Source organism: Vigna unguiculata, chromosome 4 (assembly GCF_037176805.1).
Source record: "Vigna unguiculata cultivar grain cowpea cultivar isolate G323 ecotype 2 chromosome 4, ASM3717680v1, whole genome shotgun sequence".
NCBI classification, from domain to species: domain Eukaryota; kingdom Viridiplantae; phylum Streptophyta; class Magnoliopsida; order Fabales; family Fabaceae; genus Vigna; species Vigna unguiculata.
Window position 1 is genome coordinate 3,912,844 of NC_140795.1, and position 15,544 is coordinate 3,928,387.

Below are 15,544 nucleotides of genomic sequence, written 5' to 3' on the forward strand. Positions count from 1 at the left end.
CATCACCCAATCCCTCATACAGAGCAGACACAACACACTTTTTAGAAGCAGAAGATAAGTTGATATATATTAAATTAATCAATGTGCCAATTCAAATACTGCTACTAATAATAATAAACTACAAACTGTGTATCACACCCTGTCCCTGCCATTGTTTATTTCAATATTTAATGTTATGTCTCAAGTTAGCTGTGTGATGTTGCTTCAATCAGTTAAATTAATTTTATAAACTCGTTATCTGAAGGTTTTGAGGTGAAAATTGAGTTATTTAAAACTTCACTGAAACTTACGAACAAAATATAAAACCCCAGAGATATTAATATTTTAACATTACTGTTTAAAAACACTCGATTATTAACAACTAATGTTACATGCTAAGGTGCAATTTGTTTTGAAGTCTAGTACAACTAATTTTCAATCGTTGGTTGAATAATATTTAGGTTGTCCATTTAACACATAGATCGAACTCACGTGAAATTGTTTCCGATTAAGTATTAGTTTGAGAATTTATTAGTGCATCATGTGGAATATTATTGACAAGTTTTTATCTTACATTGAAATAAGAATGGATGGGAATAATAGATTATAGGTAATAGCCAAAAAGATAAAAGAATTATTTTTGTATTTCTTATACTTAAACCTCAAGTCACTTAAGTAAAGAGGTGTATCACTTAATTGATCATGTAGACACTCGAATAATGATGTTTGTTTTAAACTATTACTTAATATTTTTTTATTTAAATTAATTTTTAGAAAATATTTTAATTATAAAAATTAATTATTATTTTAGATTAAAATTGAGATATCGTAAATATTTTATATTTAATATTTTGTTATATATATATATAACATATTTCTTCATATAAATATATTTCATATAATTTCAAATTTTTCATATTTTCAAAAATCTTACAAATTCCAACGATTTTATACCTAAAACAAATGGTATCAATTGAGCTTCATTCAAACTCTCGATGGTATATATATAAACCAACAAATTGAGCAAACATGTTCTCCACACCAATTCATCTCCTTTTATTTATTCTAACATGATTATAACCCAATTAAATAATATTACAATTTCAAATAAATAAATAAATCTTACAAATTTATACTAATAATCACATAATAAAGTAAAAGTATAATTTAATTTTTATTTTCAAAGTTGTAGTCTTTTAAGAAATCATGATGTATTTTTGTCTTTGTTCTCTTTAATTAATAGAATATATATTTTTTATCACATTGTCTTTTAGACTTCTTCCTATTTGGTTTCATTAATTATTGTCACATTTTCTATTTATGTCCTTTACTAACCTAGGATAGGTTTGTAAAAATTATATTTTATCAAGTTTTTTTTTCACAAGCAAAGATATGGAGCAGCATATTAATTCGAAACATCAGTTTAATATTTTTATCCATGATTATTGGAAATAAATATGAAATTGACTGTGAATTAATAATCATAGGAGAAATCCGTTAAATATAAATGAAAAAATTATTATATTTTACTTATTTTTAATTAATAATAAAATATACACTGAAGAAGTGTTGTGATGTTAATATTTCTTAATTCTTATATATAAATATTATTTTAGTTTAGTTTTATATGTAAAAAGCAGAAAAGAAAATAGTCATTACATACTAGTTTATGCATAGGAATTAAAATAAGACATTTTCACAAAATTTAACCTATCATTAAATACTACAAAAAAATCATTAATTTTAGGGACTAAAATAATTAGATATTATATTGATTAAATTAGATATCATTTTATAAATTACTAATTATTATATCTAATTAATCTATATTATGAATAAAAAAGAAATTAGTGTTTAAATAGCCTCTAATTTAAAATTAGAGATTAATTTAGAATTAATAGTGTATTTAAAATCTTGGTTTGCAATGTTAGAGATCGTTTTAGACTCTAATTCATAAATTAATTATATTTTTTTATTTATAATGAAGATTATTTTAAATACTAATACTTTTTAGTTTATAAAACAATATCCAAATTAGTATTAATTTTTTATTTTTTTTGAAAATTGGTTGTTATTTAATAATTTTTTATAATGTATAATTTTCTTAACAAATGCTAAAGAGTAATTTGCAACTTTTTACTACGATCTAAAATGTAATATTCTCTTAAACACTAGAATGGAAAATTATGTTGTGTGCATACACACATTGATGAATTATCAACTTACACAAGTGATTATGTCAAGCTCGAATGATAAACACAAAGTTTGAAAAACTCTTTGAAGTAAGATTGAGGGTAAAAGGAAGTAGAAGATATAAAGTGGCAGCAGTACTCATAATTCACTTGTTTCAGTAATCTTTCTTTTGTTTCCCACTTTTCTTTTCCTTTCTCTTTTTTTCTCCTTCATCAAATTTTATTTTATTTTTTTATTTTAAATTTTCACCTTGAATCAGTGAGCTTTTGCTTTATAACCTAACTTTCTACGTAATTATTACTCAGCAATAATCCCCATATATATTCTGAGTGCATACTTTTTTTCCATTTGGGTGCTTCTAACCCTTCTTTTGTGTTTTCTCATTGCTTTATTGTTGTCTTTGATCAAGATCTCTAGCTAGCTACCACATCATATCTTTCTTATTACATCTTAACTTTTTCAGATTTTGCATATGTGACAAAAGAACAATGTACTCATTCTTTATATACTTGTTTAGTTGCTCATGTAAATACAAAACTTTAGTTTGTTGGTTCTCATGTCAAATCAGAACTTCCTATAAGCTTCAACTATAAGGTCAAAGAAAAAGTAGTTTAACAATTACTATTTCATTAATCCATTATTAGAATGGGATTGCATATTTTTGTTGATACCCTATCATCTAACCCTTCAACACAACATTTGTTCACATTCATTCACATTTTTATTTATTTATACTATAACAAAAGAGATTTTTTACATCGTATAATTTTTATTTTTTAAGTTAAGTAGCACTTTGACGTGAATGTGGACAATGTAAAAATTTACGTTGAACTTAAACTTCAAGTCGATTTAAGTTGGACTTAAACAACCTTGTCATTAATTTATTTATGTCGCCAATGTTTTAGTGTTCGGAAATAGTGTTATGAGTCTTCAACGACGTTGTAGTACCAATCTTCAAAAATGTTGCATTACAATCTAGAACACACATCAAATTTCGGGATCTCTCTTTTCATTTATTGTATCTTTCTTGCTTTTATCTCGCCAATTTTGAAGTTTTTTTGGACATTTTAATGAGTTAGTAAAGACATTTTGTGTAGTATCGATTTGGTATTACTGGTGCAATTTGCGTTTACGTTTCGATTCCCTTTATGGACGACTCATAGAGTCACTAATCTCAATATAGGTTTAGTCTACTAACCTTCAAAAATAATCACGGTATAATTTTAAAAACAAGATGGAAATTTATATTATTAACCTCAATAAACAACATCCTAAGAAAAGAAAAGAAAATGCTTAAATTGCAAAAAGATAAAGAAGAAGTTGTGGATGGAGGTTATAAAGAAATTTACATTAGACATTCTAACATCTAACATAAATTTAAAAGTTTACATGGAACTCGAGTAGAGATTGACATAAATTTTAAGTTTTACTTTAGATCTTTTGATGTCCCACAGAAAAACAAAAATATCAATATGCCTTTTTCACATAATATCTTTCAAGATGAGAAGTTAACATTACAGAAAAATATCTCATTAACAACCAATTTAAGTAATAAAAAATTGTTAATTATTATAGTGATCAATTTAGATATCAAATTTTCAAATAAAAAATTATTGGTTACTAAATTAGTCACTATTATAAATAAAAAATTAAAATTGGTCTCTAAATTGGTTTCTAAATTTTAGCTACCAAGATTTTAACTACCAAAGAAAATTAGTCACTAAACATTATCTACCAAGGTTTTTCCTATAGAGGAATTGGTTTTCAAATTAATACTTAATTAATTAGTGACTAATTTAACGACCAATTATAATTTTTCATTCATAATAGTAACTATTTTGATAACTAATAATTTTTTATTTTGTAAATTGGTATCTAAATTGGTCACTATATTGACTAACAATTTTTTGTTACTAAAATGAATTGTTAACTAGACACTTTGTCATAATGTAAATCTATAATATAATGTGATGACTATTTTTCTATGAAACAAAATTATGTTTAAACAAGAAAAAATTATCATTTATGATAAAGTTTTTCTTTTAAGTATCTGATCTTCAAACTTGAAATTATTTATTAAAATATCTCGTGTCACTTTATCGGTGCAATATTTTTTATATCAATTTAATTTTTCAAACGCACAATATTTCAATTTCTGAAACGTTATTTAAACAACTCTTTTTTTTTTCTTTAAACATTGTTATTTAAAAAATTTCAAGGGTTACAATTATACATTTCAAAATTATAGGAACAACAAAAAAATAAAAAAAAATATTTTCATTTAAAGTTTAGGTTTTCTCAATAGCAAGAAGAAGAAGAAAATATTGAGTTTAGTTGCTTCATTTAACAATAATAAAGTGCTTAAATGGTGTTCAATTAAGCAGATAAAAGAGTTTGCTTATACAGAAACTGAAATGAAATTAATGGCACTTTAGTATGGAAGAACTCACGTGGATGTTGGACCCATTTCATTTATGTCTCTTTAACAACTCATTTTTAGGTCACATTTCTCTTTCTCTTTTTCTTTCTACTTCATTTTTCCATTTCTACTTAATTTTAAAATGTTATGAAATCTAGCTCTAATATTTTTCAATAGGTTCGAAAATGTTACTTTCTTAAGTTATTATGTAAGTTAAAAAAGATATTAAATCTATATAACTAAATTTCAAAATTAACAACTTTTTAACTGTTTTCTAAAGAAATTAAAATAATTTAAAAAAAGTATTTCAAATATATTGTTTTATTTTAAAATATTTACATAATGAGAAAAAGACTATTAAAACTAAAATAAAATACATTTTTAAATAAAAAAGTTTCAAAAAAAAAAATGTCCCGATATTTAAAAAATAACATATCGAGAAATCGGTTTGCATTCTAACTGATTTCTGAATATTAAGGGTGATTTTGGCTATTTATTTAGATAAATATAAAAGGGATATGCTATTACACTATTTTTCTTGTGTTATTATTAAAATTCCAATGGTTACGAACACAAGTAATATGAATTGATGTAAACAGTTATATTGGGCTGAACACTGTAGGCCTCTTGGGCTGAACACCATAGTATTAGACATTTTCTTTTTGCACCTCTATGGTTACTAACTTCACCTCATTAAGAGATAAAGATTAAAATACCCTTCCTCACTGTCAACCCTTTGCAAAGGAAGAAAAAGAAGAGACATCTCATTCCAAAAAAAATATAAAAAAAAAAAACTGTTCTGGAACACATTACATGTGTTCTTGAAATCTTGTTTCGAAAACTCGTTTGATATATATTATATCTCTTTATACATGTTTGCTTCAAAAATTTGTTTCCGAAAAGCTTGTTCTAGAATGCATTTTATGCATTTCAGATGATTTATTTTGAAAATATTATTTCGAAATTTCTGTTGTGAAAAATCTATTCTGAAAATTTTGAAAAACTGTTTTTGAAGATGTCTGAAAGTCACTTTTACAGAGGATAAAATATCATTTTAAAATTTATGGAGGTGCAGAAATAACAATTACAATGTTTAAGAAGACAATGACTATTGAGATTCGGGTTTTGGCCCATGTTGGAATGATTTTGACATTCAAGACTATGGTCCAGTGAAAAAAAAAATTAGTTCGTATAGGATAATATGATATCTTGAACTTTTTTTTACTCACGTTTTTTTATTTATTTTTAATCGACGACTACTCTGATCCTCTTTTAATTATCTATTTTAATTTTTTATAATAATATAGGTGATAATCTAAAAGTGATTAAAATAATAGATTAAAAATAAATAAAAAATAATGGATGAAAATATTGTTAACCATTAAGATAAATTTCATCATCTTCTATTAACCTTTTAAAATATTAGACGTTAGAAAGTCAACTCACTTAAATAATAAAATAGAAAGATAAAATTTAGTTACTAAAAGGGAAAATTGAAAAAATGAATGGAAAGATATATTAGAGGGGAAAATTGAAAAAATGAATGAAAAGACATATTAGAGTGTAAATAAAAGTACGAATTAAGAAATTATTAGAAACATTTGGAAACTTGAAATTAATAAATGAAAATTGAGAGGAAAAATTAAAGTAAGATTATCCCAGAGAATATAGAATATGTTGCGTAAGTTTGGTTGATTGAGAAATTAATATATAAATTATCCAAATTATTAGAAAGATTAGGTTAAATGAACCCATTATCTAGTTTTTGATTGAATGTGTGATATTAGTATATGCAGTTCACACTGGAATAGTTTTTTTGTGCTTCACTTGGTGTCGTTTTCCAAAATGATGGAAAAAGTATTTTCGTACTTGCCCAGAATGAAGAAAATAATATTTGTAAAAATATTTTTTTTTCTACCATTGATTTATTTATTTGTAAGCAACACATGGGGTAACAGTGTTCCTTAGAATATAAATATTATTTTAGTGGAAGAATACAAATTAGGACAATGGATGACTTTATCATTATTATGAATATAGACCAAAAAAAAAAGGACAAGTCAAGGATAAGACCACTAACGTCCTTAATTCAGGACCAAGTAATTTTATTAATTATTAATAATATTCTCTTCAAAGATTTAAAGGAAGTCACTAATTAATTAATTTATGTTTTTGGTTATTATTACAGTATACATTGATTATTAGTTATATTTCCTAAATATCGTAAACGTTTTTATTTCAAACCCCATCTATGAGAATTTAACATCATAGAAAAATTTGTACATATGGAGAAATATATACCGATGGACATTTTAAATTTAGATTAAATATGTTTTTATTATGTATAAATATCGGTGCAATTGAAATTTATTTTTAATATAATATAATTTCTAAAATTTAAAAGTAAATAGATATAAATTTTGTAATTTAATTATTTTAATTTTCTTTTACATGTTAAATAACGTTTTAAATTTATGTTTGAGTTGTTTATAATAACTTAAATGTGAGTTTTAAATTTGTTTTAAAAATTTGGATTTTAGTTTTTGTTTGTGTTATTTTTTATAGTGCTTCCATAATACATTAATTATCATTAATTTTGATATTTTAAAATATATTAAGAAGATATTTAAAGTACTAATACAATGTATTTCTAATATTCAATCATTACAGTACAAAAAAACTAGTAAAAAATCTGGACTTGCATTTTAACGTATTTAATTTAAATTATATAAGAAAAATTTATATATTTTATGTGTGACTTCAAATAAAAGTGTTGTCTCACAAATTTGAATATGAAGTATGTGAATTTTTGAATATAAAATGAATTACATCAATCTTTTCTTTGGTTTGTTTGTTTGCGGTGAATAGTATAATTCATAGGACTTGCTTATTGTATGGTCCCTTCAAACATGTATCATCAAAGGGATATGTTTTCCTGGTACAAACCCAAGTGGTTCCAACTTTCTTTCTTCCTTATACATTCTCTTACATTTTTAAATATATTGTTCATTTAAGGTGAAATGATTTTCACTCTCTTATGTAACTCTAATTAGATGGATCAATTCATATAAAAGTGTTCTACCTTAATACTAACAAATTTTGGTGGCTGGGAACTTTTTTTTTTTATGTGTATATATACAAAGAATCATGTTTCGTGGAAATTAAAATTACCCAAATAAAAAAAATTGTTTGATTGGTAAAAATATTTAAATAAATTTTAATAAGTTGAAAACATAATGTGTTATTTTTACGACAAACTTTATTTTGACTCGAGAAAATTAGATTGACGTATCTCATGTGAAAATGTTTTTTGGTAAAAGGATTAACTAAAAATCAAATAAGGATACCATACTTTTTGCATTTAGTAAGTAAAAAAAAATCATTCTTTTTAAAAAGATGCAGTTTTTTTTTTTTTTTTTTGTCCATTATCATCCTGTATCATTTTCTATGCTTCTAAGACTGTCATCTCGTTTATCACTTATAAAATAAAATACACAAATTTATTATTAAAAGAAGTTATTTCTGATCATTCTTATATAAGCAAAATTATTAATAATAGCATTAGAAATTAGTTTAAGTTTGCATATTAATCTTGCAAATATAACTGAGATGTGAATATACAAAATAGTAACATAATTACAATATGAAATATTATATGTCATATAATTACAGTATGAAGTATTATAGATGTTGAAATTTTTTAAGTTATGAAAATATGTTATATGAGATATGATAGATATAGAATATATGTTATGTGGAGGAACTTGTTATTTTATTTTATTCATATACTATACATATATAACAAAATATAATAAAATACAAAAATATTTACAATATTTCAATCTTGATTTTCTAATTCAAAATAATATCTAATTTCTAAAATTAAAAGATATTTTTAAAAATCATATAATATTTTTTAAAATATAATTTAAATAAAAAATATATTAAGTAAATATTGTCAACAATGAATTATATAGTAAATTTTATAAGAGATTAAACAAACCATTTAACAAACCATGAATAAGGTCATCTTACGGTAGAATGCTATTGAATTTCATGATGATAGGGAATTTTAAATTGGACTGGACTAAGTTGAGTTGACGAACACGATTTTACAAAATAGTCAATAGGCAATCACATGTAAATAAATTAAAAATAGTCGTCAAATGATTTTAGGTGATTTTTTTCTTCTTCAAAAAATAAAGTCACACAATTATTAATCTGAAAATTTTTTCTTTCCAAATACTGATTTAGGCGGAATGTAGACTTAAATGAATGAGAATTTAAGTAAATGTCAAGTGTAACATCAACGAAAAAAATATAATTTCTTTAAATAAAATAAGAAATATCATTCTTCATGTATTTTTGATACGAGACTACATAGTAGTTAATGAAAAAAATACATCTTATGAATGACACCATTAACATCAATGAAAAAAAATACAATTTTAAATTTTTAAAAGAGTAAAGAATACTTTATAATTAAATTAAAAAATATTTTTTCATCAAGTTTTATTATAAAAAAAAATCCAATGGAAGAGTGAAGGGTACTTTATCATTTTGATAAAATTAACTGTATATTGGCTAAAAGTGTAGATTTTGATTGATGTTTTCATTTGATATCTGAGTTGAGTTTGTGAGTGGGGTGCAGGATGAAGAAGAAGCCAATTCACTACCTCCTTCAACTCATCCTTTCCAAGCTGTTTGATTATGAACAAGGACTCTCATTTCTGAATTCTTCTGAAACTTGTTGCTACCTAAGAGGACAACTGCAGATTTTACTCACCCACACAAGGGACCCTTATGCAGATCTACCATCTCCACTAACTTCATCTTATTAAATCCAACCAGGTAATCCAAAACACATTTCATTCATATCTTATATCTAATTCATTTTCACAAAAAATAAATAATTAATAAGGTGAAATTTAATCTAACCAGCAGAAGCAAGCAAAAAATGTCTCTATAGGACTAATTTGATGCAGTTTATTGATAGAAAAAATGTAGAGTAAAAAGCATGTTTGGGGCTTATATTTTCTGGTTTACATGATTGATGGTAAATGCAAAAGTTATTAAGCAGCTTTGGAAGGAACTTCATGAAAGTTGGTCTGCGAAGTACTTGCATTGTGAGAAAACTGAAATGAAAACAGTATCAATAATTTGGAGAGAAAAGTTTGGTAGAGATGGACCAAACTCTATTCAACACTTGCAGGAAAAAAAAAGAGATAAAAGAGAAAAATAGTATATGTACAATACTTTATATAATATAGAATTAGTGCTCTTTGCTCTTAAAATGGGTTGAATTGCGAACTAATTCGGTTCATTACGGATTCAAGTTGAATTGGGTTGAAATTTTTTTACAAATTTCAATACGGATTGATTTTTAACCCAATTCACCCGGGTTGAATCCGTGGTGAGCCGGGTTGGCTCACTAACTTGCAAATAAGAGGTCACACAAGTATTTTTTGTTAAATTGGGCTTTGTATATGGGTCATGTTAGGGTTTTTTTTAGCTAACACATAAATAATTTGTATTTTTGTTATTTTGGTTTGTATTTGGATTGTATTAAACTTTATTTAGATTTTAATTAGAATTATAATCTAGTTTTGACTAAAAAATAAAAATAAAAGATTGTATTTTTTTAATTAAGTGAGCTTGTGAGCCAACCCATTTAATCCACCAACCCACGGTGGGTTGGGTCGGGTTAGAATTTTTTTTGACTCGTTAATAAGTGAACTGGATTGAATTGACTCGCTAAATAATCAACCGTGATAAGTCGAACCGTATCGAATCGGATTACCTGTTTTGATAGCTCTATATAGAATAGTATAAAAATACCATGTTTTTATATAAGATTCACATTTATCTAAAAGTTACGATCATCAAATACCCCCATAAAATCACAATCTAGAATGTTACCCATTACATAAAACCAATTTCATGTTACTTCACAAACAAACACCATTTTCGAGTCACCGTCAAATAAAATAACTAAATAAATGTGGCTCTTGCTTGATAAGATAGTGAAAGTGTATGAAAAATTAAAGTTGTTGATTTTGAGTCCTATTTGAAGGAATGGTGTTTGATTTGTTGTACCATTGTTACTATTTCCTTCAAACCCCTTACAAAGATTTGAGAGATCTGATGGTTCACTTCACCATTGTCACTTCATGTGGTTAAAATCAAAATCATGGGAAAAAAATTCAGAGGGTACCCTTTGTTCAGAAGGGGCACTCAACTTTAAATGGCAAAGATATGCATACTATTTAATAGGTACGAACAATCGGTAACGTGACATGACCTCATTGGCTCATCAAGTGACCATAAAATAATAGGTTACAAATACCATATGGTCACCTCACCTAACCAAACATTAGATAAAGTTGTTCTAATTTTTTACTTCCATTTCTGACCATTCATCAGAATTGACTCAAATATTTTATGATTTTTTGCATAATCATAGAATTTGTATTTTTCCTGATAAATTATCTATTAATTAAAGGAGAACCTTTCGTACGTTCAAAAAGAGAGAAGAGAAAATGATAGGAACAAGGGCATTAAGCATAGGTGATCTTTTTGCACCCCAATGGGGATGAAGCATTATCTGAATCATATGGGTATAATATAATCTATGAGCATAATCCACTAATAAACTATTTTATTGGTACCAAACTTGCAAATTACGTTGCTTCAGAAGCCAAACATAGATCTATAAAATGACCATTATTAGCAAATTCAATTTTTTAATGATAGAGCAAAAATTAGTGAAAGGATTTAAGAAATTTCGTTAGGATAGGTTTCTTATTTTTTAAACCGACTCCGATACTATATTAGAAGTGAACTTAAGGTCTATTAGAAATCCAAGTATAAGTTTAAGTCTCACATTAGCTAGAAATTGTTGCTGATTAAGTGTATTTGAAATGTTTTTGATGATGTCCATAATAGCATGACAATGGTTAACATGACATGTATGTGATAATCTGAAAATGTTATTCTGCTGCCATGTGATAATCTGAAAATGTTAATCTGCTATCCCGATAGTCGACTAGGTTCGTGCCTGATAGCAGCTGTTATATAAAAACAGTTTCTGCACTTCCCGATAGTCGACTAGCCAACTAATGTAGTCGACTAGGTTCGTGCCTGATTGCAGCTGTTATATAAAAACAGATTCTGCACTTTCTGAAGCAAAATCTGTTCAATCAAAAGAAAGAAAAAGAAGTGTGAAACAGGTTCTTGGAGCTATCTTGGAAGGTCCTCTTGAATAATTCTATCAAGACACATTCAATTTTGACTTGGCAAGAAGAAGAAATTTCAGTCTTGGAAAAGGTGTACTCAATCCATTTTTTAGGCTTTGTTCTTTTGTTTTGATACAATTTGAAATTGTTTGTTTTTGTTGTTTTCTGTCTAAAGTGTGTGTGATAGCCTTGCTGTTGTGTGGTTGTGCAAGTGTGTGGATGCCTTGTGTGTGTGTTCCTTTATCTTAGAATTTAGATTTATCAAGTGTATTTGTAAATCTTGAAATTCTTGTGATATAGTGAATATCTCTAGCTGTGGTTTGCTAGATGAACTGGATGTAGATTCTTAAGAATCGAACCAGTATAAAAATTTTGTGTGCTTTATCTCTTTCTCTTTATATCTTGTCATAGTATAAATGTTCCATACATTAAGCATCAAACCATACTATTTCAATTGATTCAAAAGCAAATGTTTTTATCAAAACAATTTCAAAAGTGCTAAAACTGGGCAAAATTTGTAATACCAATTCACCCCCCTCTTGGTTGTGAAATATTGGTGCATCATAAACTCATTGTCTTAAGGTTTTGGGTTGAGAGCGGTGTCAATGCCTTATATAATTGGGCTCAGGTCTCATTGGTGTTGTTCTTCCGGAAAAACCTCACTTGTAAAACTTAACAAGTAGTATCCGAGTCGAGAGATATTTTTAACTTATAAAATTTGCAAAAATTATCATTATTGGAAAGTTGTGTGATTCTACCTGCATTAGGTATTCATTGATTTTTCCATAAAAGGACATTTCTTCTTTTCCAATTCCCATGGACAAAAATACATGTGTTTGTATTTCCATGTCTTACGTTAAAATTCAAACCAGTGGATTGTGTTTTTGTTGTTGGAAACCATTGGTCATTTCATCAAGTTTTAATAGGATGTTAATGGGATAGAAAGTGCTTTAACAATTCATTATATAGAAAAACTAAGGGTTGTTAATTTTATATATGATATTAAAAATTATAATGTCTTTTCTTGATTTAGTATAAATATGAGATTGAATTGTGAGGTTTGTGTTTGAAATTTTATATCGAAATTTAATATAAATTTATAGGATATAAATGAGTATAAATATTACTTTACAAGTCAATTTCATAATATTATCACACCTTAAAATGAATTTAAAATTATTTAAAACTTATTTTATTAAAAAAATTATTGTTTATCAGATCTATCATATTATTCAATATTAAATAACTCGTTAATGTCTAATTTCATATTTTAAATATATATGTCTCATATCTACAATACATTCAATTAAAAAGGGTTTGTCATACATTAATATATTAGTTGAGAGTATGTATTAATTAATATTTGACATTATAGGAGAGTAACAAACTAACAACTATTCAACAATTTACTAAGAAAAAGCAACACAACTTCACCTTGAAACTAAGGAAGAGTCAACAACTAACTCTAATCTTAATATTTTTTAAACTCAGGGATGCATCTAAAGTATTTTAAAATAGTAAATTCATTACTTAATCCTACAAAATTATTTGTACTTCAAATATAGCATTATAAATTATCGATGGCTTATTAATAATTGTATTACCTATATATCTTAATTATCGAACATTAAAGAAATCTTGTTATCCATAGTACTCATTATTTTAGTTTGAGCTAGTTGCACCTAAATAATATATAATATAGAATATACACAACACCCCTTTTACATGATTTGGCCCCTAACACCACTTTTTGAAATGGTAGGAATCACTTTTTTTAGAATTAGCACCATTAAATATCAACACAAAGAGTGCGTTTGTGTGGGTGCCATATTCATTCACAACCATTGGTGCTTACAAACTCAACAAGAGGACTCACTCAAGCTCATCATTTTCCTTCTCATTCACTATTAAATTAATATGATTTTGTGGGATGACAAGGATCTTCATCACCAACACTTTGAGATATATATAGAGAGAGAAACTTTCATTTGGGTGATGAAATTTACAAAGAAAGGGTATTTTTAGAAGATAAAATCTATTTAAAAAAAATGGATATTATGAATTCATATATTTATCTTCAAATCCAAGAAGAAAGAAAATGGATGAGAGGTAGGTCTTTGTGACAGAGAGAATATATAATTAACAAACCAACTCATATATATAAAGACCAGAAAGCCTTTGTTTTTTTGTCCCTTTCACTTCAAGATAAGGTTTTGATTAATATTATACAAGTGAATAAATCCATCTAACATCATTATTTATTTCCTTCGTCAATAATTCAATAGAAAAATATTTTGAAAAAAAAATTAATAATTAATCACATTCCAGAAATTTTCATGCAGGTCATAAATTTGGAGCTGATTTTTTGAGAAAAGACAATAAAATGACGTTGGGTTGGGTGTGCATGAATGATTATTACACGCCACTGGGTGCGTAATGATTCGTAAAATGTGGATGATAATTGAAAAGAATTAATCAAGAATTTGTGTGCAGCAAACAAAATAATTAATTTATGGCAGAAAGAAAAATAATATAATTGGCGAACACGATGGTGCTCAGGTACTGCACCCTCGTCACTTACCAATATTCTTGTTCTTTCACTTGTGAGGTAAATTGGCAGTGTTGTACCAAAGAAAACAAAAATGGGTTAATGCGAAAGAATTTAGAATATGGCAAAAATCTAGCAAGCTTATAAATTTTATTCCCTGATTCTAGATTCTTCTTTTAGGGTTGTTTTTTGTGACATGTATGTATAATAAATATATATAAAAAGAAAATTTAAAAAAGAGTATTGATGAACATAGTTTTCCCTATGATGGTGGCAAATAGGACAAAGGGTATATTCATGTGGAAAAGTGGGCCTTGGAAAGAAGATGGAGACAAGTAGTTCAGAGAAGAGAATTTATTTGCTGCATAGCATCTCCAAAGAAAAGGATTGAAGAACACCAAATTTCAGAATCAACAACACCACTTCATAACATTATCTAAACCTTTTTTTTATTGAATTATTGAACATTTCAAATTTTTATATTTTTTAATTAGGTTACGTTTTCTTGTTCAGTTGTCTTTACAATGTTAGAAAATGTGAGATTTTATAATTAATATAAAATAATATTTTATTTTATATACAACAATGTGACTTTTGTATTTTTATTAAAAACGTTTTGGATGATAACATTGTGGTGCTCTTGTTATATCATCACTTAATGTAACCATTGTTATTATCTAATATATTTTTTATAAGAACAATAAAATTATTTCATTATTTTACATTAATCACAGTAATATTCTTATATAATTAAAACCTCCCACTTATTATTACATGGAACACAAGTAAGCAAGATTATGGAAAAAATGTCACTTATAACCAAAGTTAAAAGAAAAAATTTAAATGACATATACTTAATTAAAAAATATAAAAAATTAGATATTTAATATAAAAGAAAAAAGAAAAGTTAATAAAGACTCGATTATTTTATTCGAGAATTTACATCAATTAAAAATAAAATCAAATTATAAACTATGAATGAATATAAATTTCAAATTTTACGAGATTGATAAGGTTTTTTTATAGGATTTTAATTATTATTAATATTTGAACGTTTTAAGAAAACAGGAGTGCATTCTTTAGGTTAAGCAAACCCAAACGAACTCCGCCATAAATGAAATCTAATGATTAGATTTGAAAATCTATCTTATATAATCTTATATTTACATA